The following is a 14982-nucleotide window of genomic DNA, read 5'->3' on the forward strand; positions in this document are numbered from 1 at the left end:
ACTACCCCCCCCCCCACACACACACACACTCTAACCACTAGACCACACTCCCCTCCCAGAGCTGGGGGTAGACCCCTGAAGGCCTGGCTCCCAGCCCCCAGCTCTGAGGGGAGCCGGGCCAGACCCAGGAGGGGCAGGAGCTGCTCACATCACAGGAACCCTCTGTCTGGTGTGTGCTGAATTCAGACCAACCCCCAGCGTCCCTCTCTACTCCATGCCTAGCCTCCCAAACAGGCGATCTGATGAGCTAATGACCCGGGCTTGTGCGAGGGGGCAGGAGAGTCCGGGCCTTACCCAGCACCGGGGAGTTTATGAGTCACATGGTAAAATACCCTTGTGCAAAAAGGGGAGGCACATTCACAACAGCCAGGGAGCGAAAGGGTTAATTAACCCCTACACTGCCCCAGAGGATCTGTGGGAAGGGCCAGCAGGATAGGTGTGCTGTGCAGTCCACATGTTCCTCTGTAACGTGTACACACCATACAACCCCCGTGTACACGCACACACCGTGCACACACCCGGTGGGTAACTGAACTACCTGAAGGCACACACATTTGCACACCCGCACTGTGCACAGCGTGTATCCCTGAAGTTCACACCCACTCCAGCAGTCCTGAGGACTGACACACTTGCTGCAGCAGTGCCCAGAGTCTGGTGCCCCGCAAGACCCCGGCTTCCTCCCTGCACCAGGCGAGCATCCCTGGGAAATCCACCCTCTCCTCTCCCCGCCGCTCGCACGCCCAGCGAGGATGGGCTAATTGGATCCGAGAGGGGGCAGCGCGAGCAGAAAGGGAGCCCCGGGCAGCTGCTTTGGGGATTGTGGAGCATAGCCGCGCTGCACGGAGTGCGCTCACGTGCCTGGGGCTGGCTCAGCACAGGTCGTGCTGTCAACGCAGGCAGGCTACGATGCGCTCACGGCCCCCCCAGCTCCTGGGAAACTGGCGCTCGCTTTCCTGAGCAGTCAGGACAGAATGGCCACAAGATCCATAGCTAGGCACAAGGCAAAGAGCTGGGGGCGGCCCGGCACTGTGTACCGAAAGGGGCCCCATCTCAGGCGGGGTCAGGGCAGCGCCCGGCACAGTGGGACCCTGATCTCAGGCGGGGTCAGGGCAGCGCCCGGCCCAGTGGGACCCTGATCTCAGGCGGGGTCAGGGCAGCGCTACCATCATAGAAATAGTTAAGAACATCACCTGGCTCCCGAGAAGGAAGGAGTCACTGGGATTTTGGAGGATTCTTGTCCCACCCCCAATCGGGGATCAGCTGGGCTTTGGGGTGGAGGAAGGCAAGAAAAGTATCTGTGTACGGCCGAGATGTCACCCTCAGCATCACGCCCAGCCAGCAGTGGCCGTGCCAAGCTGCTCAATCTTTACAGTCCTTCCCGCTTTCCTGGGGTTGTGTTTAACCAGCAGGTCGCTGCCAGCGCTGGAGAAGTGTCTATCTCGGAATCCCTGCGCGAAGCGCTCGGACCGCGCCCTGCAGCGCGGCGCGCAGGGGGACAGGTGGCACGCCCTGCCTGGGTACGTGGGCAGTGGAGTGCGAGTGCGTCCAGGGAGCTGCGGCCTGTGGCAGTGGAATTGGCTCCAGCCAGGGGAAAGCCAGCACAAGCAGCAGCGGGTGGGGCCAGCCGGCAGCCTCTGAGCTGCCCTTCCAAGATGGGTGCAGCATCCAGGGTCCCCCCAAACCCTCCCCTAGAGCCTACAGCGTGCCAGGGGCCATTGCAACCAAGACCCACCCTCAGCTGGCACCCTCACCTTTGGAGGCCAGGGCATCCCACGTGGCCACCCCTAGAGACGGGGGACACCAAGGCAGGGCCTGGGACCAGTGCAGGATGGACCTTAGGAGAACATCAGCGCCGCCCCCCTTCCAGCAGCTCCCACGCCTGTTTCTAACCCCCGGCAGCACAGGCCAGGCCGGCAAAGGGGCCCCGCAGGCCTGGGGCTAACAGGGGAAGCCCAGCAGGGAGCCGCCTAGGCCCTGCTGCTGAGCCAAAGGAGTGGGGGAGGGACCACATCAGCGTGGGCTGCGGGGAGTCCTGCAGCTGGTCGGCCGGGGTCAGGTTCTGCGGCAGGCCAGGCAGCTGTCAGCCAGAGAGCAAGGGGGGCAAAGGAGGAGGGGCCCAGGCTGTAGCCGCTTCTCTGGCCTCACTCCAGCAGGGTGTCCTGAAAATCAGCAGATCTGGCTCGGTCAGACCAAATGGCCCTGGGGCTCCCTGCCCCTGCCCCGGGAGTTCAGGGGACAGAGGGGGGCAAATTCGCTGTTAGTGACATCACAGTAGCAACTAGATCGGGCTGGGCTGGGTTAGCCCCTTGCTCCCTGCTGGCCACAAGAGCAAATTCCTCCCCTGAGAGCCCAGGGCTCCCAGCTCCTGCCCAGGGGCTGTTCTGTGGTGCCAGGGAAGCCGGCAGCCCAGAGAACAAACTTTCACCCCGCAGCAGCAACCACGCCGCTCCCCGCTCTCCTTTATTACGCTATAAATATTTCAGCAGCGCAGCTCTCAGCTTCAATTATAGAGCCAGGAAAACGAGCCCTGCCCCGAGCCCACAGGTAGCTCCTAGCTGGGGCGGAGCAGGCCAGGAGCCTTCCTGCGGGAATCAAGGCCCTGCATGAAGCAGTAGATTGAGGAGTTATCTGCTGAATAATGAATTGTTTAACCAGACTGCATGCATGGGGGGGGGGAGGAGGAGGGAACAGCAGCGGGCACGTTTTGGTGGCGCTCCTCGGCAGAACGGGTCCCTCTTTCAAAGGACGGACAGACGGAGCAGCTCTTGGGGGGCAAGGAAGCCCTGTCTGGCTCTGAGTCTGCAAAGACCCCACTCCGAGGGACCTTCTGAGCACGGCCCAGACCTCTACCCTTAGAGCTGAGGGGTAACTCGGCTGGCAGCAAGAGCAGGACTGCTGCAGCCCACACACCCCCATCCAGGACCACCTGCGCCAAAGCACAGACACTTCCCTTTGAGTCACTCCCTCCAGGGCAGACAGGAGCCGAGCTGTTATCCTGTGAGACGCTTTAGGAGAGCACTGGTGGCGGCGCTGCCTTCCCAGCTGAGCGGTGGGTGTGCATGTGTGTGGTGTAGAGGAGTACGGGCACAAAGAAGGGGGCACGGTCCCAGAAATTTGAGAACCACTGCTGAAGGTGACATCACCCCCCTCCCACAACTGACACGGGAGAGCACAGAGCATCCTCCGAGCACAGCCAGGCCAGGCCAGGCAGCCCAGCCGATAGCCGGGCGGAGCTTCTGAAACGCAGGCTCTACCGGCCAGGCAGCCTTCATCCGGCTCCCACTAAGGCCATTTTCCTACTTCCTGCACTGCTCTGCTCCCCAGGGCTGCAGCCCCCTGCCGGCTCGGAGCCGGCATCCCCTAGAGGGGACCGGGTCCCGTTCTCTGCTCCCCGAGTCAGCCAATCCCCTGCCTTGGGGCTGGATCGGAGATGGCACCCCCTAGAAGGGACCGGCCCCTTGTCCCGTTCTCCATTAAACCTGTGGCCCATCACTCTTGGGAGTCTGCTGAGTTTCCCTGCCAGGGACCCATTCGTGCCATGCTGAGTTTGAGGCTGTCACCCTCACCCCATGGGAACCGGGCTGAGACCAGGTGAATTCACTGCATGTGGGGGTCCCCAAATGGCAGTCGGCTGGGATGGGCTCCCGTAGCTCCTGACTCAGGCTACATTCACAGCAGCTCACTGGGGGGGCCCATCTCCAACCCCTGCCCTGAGCCTGCCGCACCCCTCCAGCCGAGTGCCCCACCTGCTCTGGCTCTACCCACCCCCCGCCAGGCTGGGGCAACTGGAGCCCCCCAGCAGGGAGCCAGGCTGGGGGGAGGGACAGAGCCAGGGGCCTCTGAGACCCAGGCTGCAGGGCTCCTTCCCTGGCTGGAGGCTTGGCTACGTCTCGGCCCCCTCCTGCCCAGGCAGGGTCTCCAGGCCCAGTTGTGAGATCCAAAAGCACCTGCTCCACAGGCCGCTTGCTGCCAGTCCGAGCTGCCATGGTGCCTGGGCCCCTGAGAGACCTAGGGCTGGTTGGCCAAGGGTCCACCAGCCCCCCGCTCTCCCCATTATCCCTGCCCCCCCATCTCTGCACACCCATCCCCCACCCCTACAGCACGGGTCTGCTTCCCTCCATCCCCCCACGTCTGTCTTCCCCGGGTCCATCCCCGCCCATGGAGGTAATGGACAGCGTGACAGTGATTCATTCCCTCCGGCCAGGCCTGGGCCACCTGGAACCGAGCTGGGGATCGCCACTTCCCAGCCTGCCCCGACCTCCTAGAGGGCCCCGCGTTCATGCGGGGAGCGTCCTGCCAGGAGGGCACCGGAGGGGTGTCGAAACGGGAAGGGGCTGGAGCGGCAGGCAGAGTTGGGGGCCCTCCCGTTTCCTACAATCGAGACAGCGCCCTGCACAGCCACCGGCCTGATCCGCAGCTGGTGTGAAGACAGGAATCGCCAGGTGGGATCAGGACCAAGGCGCAGCCAGCCCAGCATCCTGGCAGTGACCGGCCCCGGCTGCTTCAGAGGACAGACAGCCCAAGAAACCCGCAACGGGCAGAGATGGGATAATCTCCCCACACTTTTGGTCTTATCCTGACGTCTGAGAGAGGCTGAAGCCTGCACAGGAGTTTTTACGTCGCTGACAGCACGTGTGAACATTAGCGACTCTCCTTCCTGCGAGTCCCGCTCTGCTTCTAAACATCCAGCCCCGCTTGGAAACCTGCCAAGCTTTCGGCCTCCACTGCATCTGGTGGCAGTGAGTTCCATCGGCACGAGGCAGGGAGACCATAGCGCCTGCGCTCCCGTCTCTGGCCCATGCATTACATCAGGGCAGCTCCATGGAGTCCAGCGCCCACCTATACCAGGCTTGGAACCCCCAGAAATCCACTCACCACCCCTGCCGCACCCGCGGTATGAATCAGCCCCTGCGCACCCTGGGCCGGGCAAGCTGCTGGGGCCGGCAGGCCTCATTTCTACACTAGTGACAGGAAGTTTCACAGTGTTAGAAGCCACATTTGGCAAGAAGGCAAGGTGCTGAGGAAACCACAGAGAACGGGCACCCTGCTAGCTTTGTACCATAGTATGATTCCATGGGAGACACGTACTCAGGGCAGCTAGCTACTGCTCCTCTTAGTGTCCTGGCTGGATCACAGGCTGGGTGGCTATGTCCCCTCGAGTTGGGAATTACAGTGTAGACAGAGCCTGATGTTCTCTGGGCCAGGTTCTCAAAGGTATTTAGGTGCCTCACTTCCATTGAAATCCATGGAAGCGAGAAGCCTAAGTACCTCTGAGGATCTATGCCTCAGTTTCCCCATCTCTATTATGGGGATAACAACACTGCCTGGCCTCCCGGGGCATTGGGAGGCTCAGTGCATTAGAGAGGTGCCCCGATACTACGGGGTGCCAGCTAAGTACCTAGGGCTTGCCTACACAGGGATACTAAGGAAAATGAATCTAAATTAACTAAAAGGTTTGTTAAATGTTAAATTCCTGTGTGGACGCTCATTCAGAATGAATGTGGCCTTAATTTGTTTTAGCTTCCAAAGTGAATTACGCTAAACCAAATTCAGGCCACTTTAATTTTGAATGAGAACGTCCACCCAGGGATTTAATGCAGTTTAACTAATCCACTTTAAAAATTAATTTGGATTAATTTGCCTGTCTCTGTGTAGACAAACCCTAGAATAGAGAGGCGAGACAAGTGAGGGATACAGCATTATCTAACATCAAAAGTTTCAATCTCACCTCTCCCAGTTTCGCTGCCCCTGTCATTTACAATTCCTGCACAATACTGGGGGACGGGACAGATGCGGTGGGGGGACCTGCACTGATGGGCTAGCGGGTTTCTATGCTGCAAAGTGATTGAGATGGAAAGTAATCAACAAACGCTCCTGGCCGCTGGCATTAGTTATGCATGGCTGGCATTATTAGGGAAACACGGCTGATCATTTTACGTAGCACTGGTTTATTCCCCCCTCCCCCACTGCGAACACGAGGGGGGGAACAATAATTGCCATATAAAGACCTTTTCAGCTTCTCCCGGGCTGTTTGCACAGAGCTGGCTGGCTGCAGGAATGCTGTTTCTGGGGACTTTTTTCTTGGCTCCAGTGCCTGGTGTGCCAACAGGAAACGTGGCCCAATTGTGCCCGCGTGGGTGGCAGAGGAGTTGAAAGCTGGGGGCGACTGGCTGAGGGCTTTGCTGCTCTCTAGACAACCCGGCCAGGGCAGTACTGTTGATAGGAAATACACTCTTGCCCCCGCTGCAGAGACAGGCTCTGCAACAGCATGGCTCTGAAATTCAGCCTGCTGCAGAGGAAGCTGCCCAAGACCTAGGCACCCCTGAAGTCTTGCTTAAAGGGGGGGAGCAAGACTTCAGGGTGCCTAGGACTTGTGAGGTGAATTTAACCCTTATATGCACAGAATAAATTGCAATAAAGCAACTGAACTTTTCCAAGTGTGCATCCGAGGCAGGGAGAATCTGGACTTGCCTGCACTGGCAATCTACAAACAAAGATACTTCCAGAGACTGAGCTGAGACCTGGAAAACCTGCCTCGCCATGAGAGACCTAAGAAGCCCCATCTCTTTAGCTCCAAGAGGAGACAGAAGAGTGACATGATTATAGTCTATAAGTGCCTACGTGGGGCCAGGGAGGTGGAGATTTCTTATAACAGAGGCTCTTTAATCTAGCAGATGATAAGCAGACCGAGATCCAGTGGCTAGACACCGAAGCGAGACAAATTTGGACTGGAACGAAGAGGTGCATTTTTAATGGTATGAACACAGGAACTGCCATGCTGGATCAGACCAGAGGTCCAGCTAAGGCCTGATCTCCACTACAATGGTAGGCTGATGTAAGTTGACTTGCATCGACCTATTTCTGCGAAACTCTACACTCAAATTTAGCCCTGGTCAATGTAAGCACACCGTTACAGCACCCAGTAACACCACCTCTCCGAGTGATGTGGAGCCAAGGTTGACCTACTGAGGTCGACACCATGTGAGTATAAACACTACATGACCTCTGCTGACCCCAAGAGTCCTCCAACAGCTGTCCCACAATGCCCTGTTTCCTGCGACAGTGGCTGCTCTGGTCACAATTTGAAAAACTCCCCTGGCCAGCCGTCCATGCTCTAAATATGCCCCTGTCAGGAGCAGACAGGACGTGTTGGATCTCCTGGGCCTGTGGGGAGAAGATGCTGGGCAGGCACAGCTATGGACCAGCCGTAGAAACGTGGGCCCCTACAAGTAGATTTCCCGGGGGCTGCAGGCAACGGCACACCAGCGATCAGCAGCACCGCCATGGGAAAGCCAAGGAACTCCGCCTGGCACACCAAAAGGCCAGGGTAGACAACAACAGATCTAGTGCGGCTTGCCATGCTCGGTAGAGACCCCACCATCAGCCCGCAGAACACCGTGGAGGAGCCTGAGACGCAGACCTCTGTCGTGAAGAGCAAGGAGGCAGCGGGATCCAGCTATGTCGTGAGCCCTCAGGACCTGTTGGAGACTCCAGCCCAGTCTGGCCAGTCCCGCCAGGCGAGCACGGATGAGCCCAGTGTAGGAGAAGGAAGCTCAGGGAAGTGTGTCCATGCATTTTCCTTAGAATGATTCCTTCTGAAGAGGGCACCCAGCCCATCCCCACATTAACAAGACTTGCCAGTGTTCGACTCAGATGAGCAGAGGCCGAGGTACAACAAACAGAGGGAGAGTTGCCATCTGCTTTTCATTCCCTGGTAGGGCTTGCGGGGTGGCCACGCAGAGCACTTTGGTTACGTATTTAGGGAGGTCCCTTTTCATCTCCACTGCAGTTCAGAAACCCCATTGCTGCAAATCCATCCACAGTGTCCTGCGCGTGGCCGAGAGGCACCGTCCTGCACCAGGAGATGATAAATGGCCCCATGCTCTTGCATGACAACCACCCCCACTTTGGCACTGGCCAGTGTGACCACTGCTGGAATACCGCGTCCAGTTCTGGTGTCCACAATTCAAGAAGGATGTCGATAAATTGGAAGGGGGCAGAGAAGAGCCAAGAGAATGATTCAAGGATTGGAAACCCTACCTGCCAGTGAGAGACTTCGGGAGTTCAATTTATTGAGCTTCTCGAAGAGAAGGTTAAGGGATGACTTGACCACAGACTGTGAGTACCTACGTGGGGAACAGCTGTGCAATAATAGAGTGGTCTTCACTGTAATAGACAACGGTATAAAATGATCCCCTGACTGGAAGCTGAAACTACACAAATTCAGAGAGGAAATAAGATGCAGGTGTTTAACAATGCAGGCAATTAACCATTAGGACAACTTAACAAGGAGAGGGGGGTTCTCCATCACTGGGCATTTTTAATCAAGAGTGGATGTTTTTCCTAAAAGATGTTCTCTAGTTCCAGCAAAAATGAATCCAGGAAGTCTATGGCCTGTGTCATGCAGGAGGTCAGACTACATGGTGACAATGGTCCCTCGTGGCAATCTTCCACAGGCTAATGGTGTGTTGTCTAAAAAAACCTTTTCATCTGTTTTCAATGTATCGTTTTGCAATTTCACTGAATGTTTCTCTACTCTTGTAAATGGAGATTCCCAGTCGCCTTCTCTACCTCATTCGATTTTCTGTGTCTCTTTATCACGTCCCCTCACATTCACCAGTCTCTTCAGCCTCTTTGTATCAGGGTTTTTCCAGGCTTTAATCACGTACAGTTTTGGTCACCCATGTTCAGGAAAGATTAATTCAAACTGGACCAGATGCAGAGAAGAGCTGCTAGGATTATCAGGGGAATGGAGGGCTGATTTTACCGGAGGAGATTGAAAGAGCTTGGCTTGTGAGGACTGGGGGAGCTGACTGCTCTCTATAAATACAATGGTGGGGGTTGGGAGTGTAAATACCAGGGAGGGAGATGAGCTACTGAAGCTAATGGACAACATTAGCACAAGAACAAATGGGTATGAAGTGGCCATGTAAAAATTTAAGCTGGAAACCAGAAGATTTCTAACCCTCTCTCCAGAGTGACGTTCTGAAACAACTTCCCAGTAGGAGCACTGGGGGCAAAGAACCTGTCTAGTGTGAAGATGGAGCGTGATAAGTTTATGCAAGGGATGCTATGAAGAGGTGGCCTGTGATACCAGGGGATGGGACTCCATGACCCAGGAGCTGCCTTCCAACCCTGTATCACTATCAACACAAACAGGACCAGACTTAAGAGAGAGGAAAGGGACCAAAACACGCTTTTTAAGCAATAAACAACAACATTTACTCCAGTGCTTTGGGGCCCGATAGCGCTTTAATCCATCCGACAAGCTGAAGCTAGACAAATGCAGCCTAGAAATAAGGAGCAGATTTTTAACTGGAAGGGAGTTAGCCACTGGAGCAGCCTCCAAAGGGATGTGGTGGATTCGCCATTGCCTGGAGTCTTTAGATCAAGACTGGACGCCTTTCAGAATGACTGACTGAAGGAATGCTAGCTGAACCATCAGATATGGGCTGGATGCGCATTTGCTGTGGGAAGCTGTCTAGCCTGTATTATCCAGGAGCCCAGATTGGACTATCCCTTCTGAGCTTGCTGGCCACAGATCTTTAGATTCTTGGTTGCTCTGCACTTTGGGCAGTTGTGAGGTACAAGACACAGCAACTCGGGCTCCCTTTGCACAGATGACCTTCTGAGATGCCAAGCAACCGAGAATTGGGCTTTTTATTTTCAAAAGCAGTGAAACAAAAGCTAATTAAACTTCAGGAAATCCTACAAAGTGGTGCATCTCCATTGCACAGAGGTGAGAGGGAAACTGAGGCATGGAGCTAGAGAAGCATCTTGATATGGGGAATAAACAGCACAGCTGCAGAGAAGCCAGGACTTCCCTGACAGAATAAGTGCAGCTCAGAATCTGGCAGGAAAGTCAGTTGCACAAACATCTGTTTAGACGTGGTTGGTTTCAGTGGCTAGGATGAAATCACTACACAGCCCTATTCGTGCACTGCTCTAATCCGGCCAGTACATTTCCCCTGCAGTGAGCTGAATTCTAAACCTAGGCATTAACCCCTGCCTGCCGGGAGGAAGGGAATTTGCGCTGAATGGAGAGGAGAGCAAAATGCGCTCAGTGCGGTGAGCTGGTGCTGGCTTTGGGCCAGAATCCCAGAGACCCCTAGGCCGGCCCCCAACCCAAACAGGGCGTGTAAAGAGGGACCCGAATCCACCAGGACAGAGGGCGAGATGCTGGTGTGCACCTGGACCCTTCGGCAGAATGACTCCAGATTTGTGCCACTGTAAACGAGACCAGGGCTCCTGCTCCCTTGCGCCCTGGCATGGCAGATTTGGGTCATGTCTGCTCTGCAGCGCACACGGCTCGGCTCGCACATGGGGAGGCAGGGCGCCCTGCCTTGCAGGGGGGAACTCCATCGCACCGCAACACGCTGCCCTGCGGCTGGAGGAAGCGGAGGGCTTTCCCCACAGGGCGCCAAGGCGGCCCAGCTGCGGGGCGGGTGGGGAGCAGCGCGGCCTGGATCCCGGGGGAATGCCTGAGGCTAATGAAGACTGACACCCGCGGGTGACGGATGGGAGTTCATCGGCACAGCAGCGGGGGGGGGGGGGGAATGCACCGTGAGTGCCGAGTAAAAAAACAACCCCCCCTCCCCCGCACACGCAGGGATACGGCGCCCCTTGAAACGGAGCGAACCACAGCCCTGGCGAAAACAACCCGGGCACACCCAGCCCTAGGGCGGGGGGCAGAGGCAGGGTCGGGCCCCCCTGCAGCCCCGGGGGCTGTGTGTGCAGCCGCGGAGCAGTGCGCAGGGGACAGGGATGTCCCCAGGGCGGCTCCCCCCAGCTGAGCTGAGTGTGCCCATGGCTGGCAGCCGCTCACACACACACCAGCTCACACTCACACTCACACTCACACACACTCACACTCGCTATGGGTCGCCGCCGGGCTCTCACACTCACACGCTCCGCGGACTGGGGCCGAGCGCTGCCCGCCCCCAGTCCCGGCCCCGCCAGCCGCGCCCCGGAGGCTGCAGCAGCAGCAGCCCGAGAAGCGGGGGGACCCCGGGGGACCCCGCCCCGGCGGGCGGGCGGGCGGCATCCCGCGGCGAGCTTACCTTTCTGGGCGGGCGGCCCCGTGCCCGCAGCCCGGCCCCGTGCGCGTCCCCCGCCCGGCGGAGCCGCCGCTCGCCCTTTGTTTACGGCCGGGCGCGCAGCCCGGTCCGGCCCGGCCCGCGGAGCCGGCGAGGCAGCAGCGGGGCATTTCCCGCCTCCCCCCCCAGCGCGGCGCATGAATGGAGCCGGGCGCGCTGATTCCGGCGCGGGGGGGCGCGGCGGGCACGGGCGGCGGCCCCCCAGCTGCAGGGCAGGGCGAAAGGGGCCCGGGGCTGGCGGGGCAGCGCGCTGCGGGGCAGGGGGACCAAAACCCGGCCCCTCGCTCACTCACACCCGTCACCCACCCTGCTTTCGCGGTGGTGCAAGCGCCGAGCCCCCGGCTTCTCCCGCTGCCCCAGCCACAGCCCCAGCGCTCCCTCACTAGCCCGGCGGTACAGTCAGCACCACCGCCCTCATTTTACAGCTGGGGAAACTGAGGCAGGAGAGAGAAGTGACTCGGCGACTGGCCAACTGAGCGAGCTTGGGCGAGTCAGGACGAGGAGCCAGGTCTGCCGAGTCACAGGTCGCCAGCTGCTCTCTGCAGCTTTCCCCTGGCCTCAGCTAGCCTCACCTAGACACAGATGGGACAGGCACACATTTAAGGCCACCTCAGTGACAAAATTAGGGGGTGAGGATCTACTGGCGCCTGCCCCGTTTTCCCCAGAGGAGGAAGGGGATATTAGGTTTCCAGAGGTCCTCAGTGCTAAGCCCGTTAGCCTCACCTCCCAAAACAAAACAGCTCCTAAACACTTAATGGCTCCCTGCCTCAGTTTCCCCACTGGAAAAGAGGGGATTATAATCCTTCCTCTGCTTTGTCTACTTAAATTGTAAGCCCTTTGGTCTCTTGTTGCATGTGGAAAACACCTGGCACAAGGATAACCCTGAGCTAGGACAGGACAGCTAGACGATGCCATAATACAGACAGAGGTTACTGGGGGACGTGAGAGATCTACAAAATCACGAATGGTGTGGAGAAAGTGAATTATTATTTACCAAAATCCAGGGTTCACCTGCTTCAGTTAAATAAAACACAAGTTCAATACAAACAAGAGGAAATACTTTTTCACACAATGCACAATTAACCTCTGGAACTCACTGCCATAGGATGTTGTGATGGCCAAAAGCATAACTGGGTTAAAAAAAGAGCTAGATAAGTCCATGAAGGATAGATCCCTCAATGGCGGTTAGCCATGCTGGTCAGGGATGTAACCCCATGCTTGGAGTGACCCTAAACTTCTGACTGCCAGAAGCTGGGAAGACAGGGGTGGATCTCTCCAAAATGTCCCTGTTCTGTAGGATACAGGATACTGGTTGAAAGGAGCCCCCGCAGACACCACTCGCTGCCAGCCACGGCCAGGGACACACTGGCAGGGGTGGGGTGGGGTGGGGTGGGGGGGGGGGAATTCTCCCTGCACAGCCCAGCTGCCTCTGCTCTGGGCTCAGGCAGAAGAGTCAGTCTCCAGGGGCACAGCCCAACCTGCCCCCAGCTTGGTTTGGCAGCAGAGGGGCCTTGGCAGGGTGTGGCTGGGTGCTGAGGGGAGCTGCGACGGCGTGGGAGTTACGGTGACTAGCAGTGGCAGAGGGAATTCCCCACAACCGGCCCCGCCATTGATCAGCTAGACTCTGCAGCTGGGGAATTAATTAGCAAGCAAGGAAAAGGAATACGCAGAATCCTACCAGGCCCAGCACGGAGGCCAGGGAGCCGGGGATGACACACGCTAATGCCACGCTGGCAGAGACGATGCTAGCCCATTGGGGCTCCCCCCAGTACTAAAACAGGCAAGTTCTTATAATCAAAAGCGAATGGGGGGTCCCTTGAGCTGCTCAGAGCCCTAAGCAATCAGTCAGCTTATGCCTAGCGCCGGCTCTGAAAGTTGCCCACCGGGGTGGGTGAGTAACTGGACTGTGCCCTTCTGATGTGGGCTTAGATTCAGAGCAGGGACTGTCTCCGCAGGGCACAACGGGGCCACATGCTCAGTGGGGTCCCTCTCTCTCAGCTGCTGACTTGTAACTAAGCACACCATAATCTCTAGCACATTTATCCTCCCAGCCCCGTGTGAGGCCAGGCAGGGCTAGGATCTCCAGTGTACAGTGGGGGAAACTGAGGCACAGAGCTGCAGCGAGTCTATGGCGGAGCAGAGACATTCCCCCCATGTGCCTGGCTAGTGCCTAACCACTGGGCTGTCCTTCCTCACAGCTGCTGCCCTCACAGCTGCAAATAATAGAGTGCCTGGGTGAGTGCCCTGGCTTGGGTGAGTGGAGGTTGATGGCACCTTGTATTTCCCTGCAATATTCCACTTCAGATTCTCTCAATACTGCTCTGGCTCAGCCAGAGGCATTCCCCATCCGGCAATCCTCAGCCCCAGCTGCCCCATATGGATGGCTCCCAGGGCCAGGGGAGACGCTGTTCGTTTGGGGTCTCCTTGCTTGCACAACACTCTGGTTCCCACTTGCCCCTTGGAACAGAATTGATTGAACCAGCAGTAACTTCAGCTCATACGCGAGGAGGGAGGTCAAAGCAACGTGGGAGTCGCTAACCAGCCAAGGAAAGAGCAAAGGAGCCCAAGGAAATGAAAAAGGTCACGGAGTTCACGCCTCCCAGAGCTGGGGGAAGCAGCGGAGCCAGGCGCTGTGGCTTTGGTGGCTGAGCCAGAGGCCAGCCCCGCTGCCGACCCCTGCTCCAGCTCACATGGGGGCTTGAACGACTCCATGGCACAAATGTCCCTAACAGCAAGGGCATTCAGCAGGCTGGGCTGGGGATTTGGGGACTAGCTCAGGACCCAGGAGAGCTGGATTCAATTCCTGGCTCTGCCATTGACTCCCTTGTGTGACTCTGGGCAAGTCACTTGGTCTCTCTGTGCCACAGTCCCCACCCGCACAGCTGCAGCCAGGACTGCCTATGCTACGCACCGATCGAGGACAGAGCGAGGCGGGGGCGTGCAACTGATGAGGAGGCAAGCCAAGACAATCAAGTCTCGTTTCACTGGCAGAGAGTCTTTCTGACAAACAGCTTCAGGCCTAACCTGGGATCAATAATGCAATTAAACTGTTACTGCGCAGCTCTGTGGAGGCCTTGGGAAAAGGAGCACGTCTTTGGCCCCTACCTCTTTACGCAAGCGGCCACGTGTACAATTTACAGAGACAAAGGGTGCTGGATATTCTGTGGGTTATGGTAACGCCTAGAGGCCTCAAGCAAGATGAAACCCTGCCCTGCACCAGGTGCCGCACGGACCCCGACCGAGCCCCATCCTGGGCCAGACACTGGACAGACCCCTCCTGGGTCCTCACTTTACTGGGCACTGCACAGACCCCTACCAAGACTGGCGTCCCCCACTGCGCTGGGTGCTGCACAGACAATGCACAAGACAGTATTAGTCTGAAGGGCTTTTGTGACAGCTATCAAGTAGGTCAGCACTGGGGATTGGACCAGGGTCCTCCAGGTATCTCTACAGCTTGAGCTGGAGGCTATTGCAGACTCACAGCTCAGTGCGGATTGTATCTGGCTGATATGGGTTACACTTCCAGGCTAAAAAGGGGCACCGAGAGCGGGAGGGACTTACCCAAGGTCACCCAGCCAGGCAGTGGCAGAGGAGGGCCTAGAACCAACTCCTTCTTCCTGGGCCAGTGACCTACCCACTAACCATGCTGCCTCCATTGCTCCCTGGCCCACTCAGGGGGCTATGCTAGCTTCCCTCATTTCCCCTTCCTTATAAGTGTCGGCTGCATGCAGAAAAATTTCACGGGAGATCCAGACTTCTGGTCCACTAATCAAACTCCTCAGCAGCTTGCAGTACAGCCTTCACCCCAGCCACCTCCTTATTCCCCCCCAGGGGCGAGGCCAGACATGCTCAACTTGTGTCAAATCTGTAACCCGCAGATCTTTGC

At 57.5% G+C, this 14982-nt stretch overlaps 1 protein-coding gene across 1 annotated transcript in view; it reads right to left on the reverse strand.

Moving 5' to 3' along the window:
- Positions 1-11324, reverse strand: part of LOC137161383 (3',5'-cyclic-AMP phosphodiesterase 4B-like) — a 28944-nt gene extending 17620 nt beyond the window's left edge. The window contains exon 1 of the mRNA XM_067560612.1: positions 11061-11324. The gene's annotated coding sequence lies outside the window, so the exon portion shown is untranslated. The remainder of the gene's footprint in view (positions 1-11060) is intronic.
- Between the last annotated feature and the right edge of the window lie 3658 nt (positions 11325-14982).

The sequence above is a fragment of the Emydura macquarii genome, unplaced genomic scaffold, assembly GCF_026122565.2.
Source record: "Emydura macquarii macquarii isolate MOO-44397 ecotype Brisbane River unplaced genomic scaffold, CSIRO-AGI_Emac_v2 contig_2292, whole genome shotgun sequence".
In the NCBI taxonomy this organism is placed as follows: domain Eukaryota; kingdom Metazoa; phylum Chordata; order Testudines; family Chelidae; genus Emydura; species Emydura macquarii.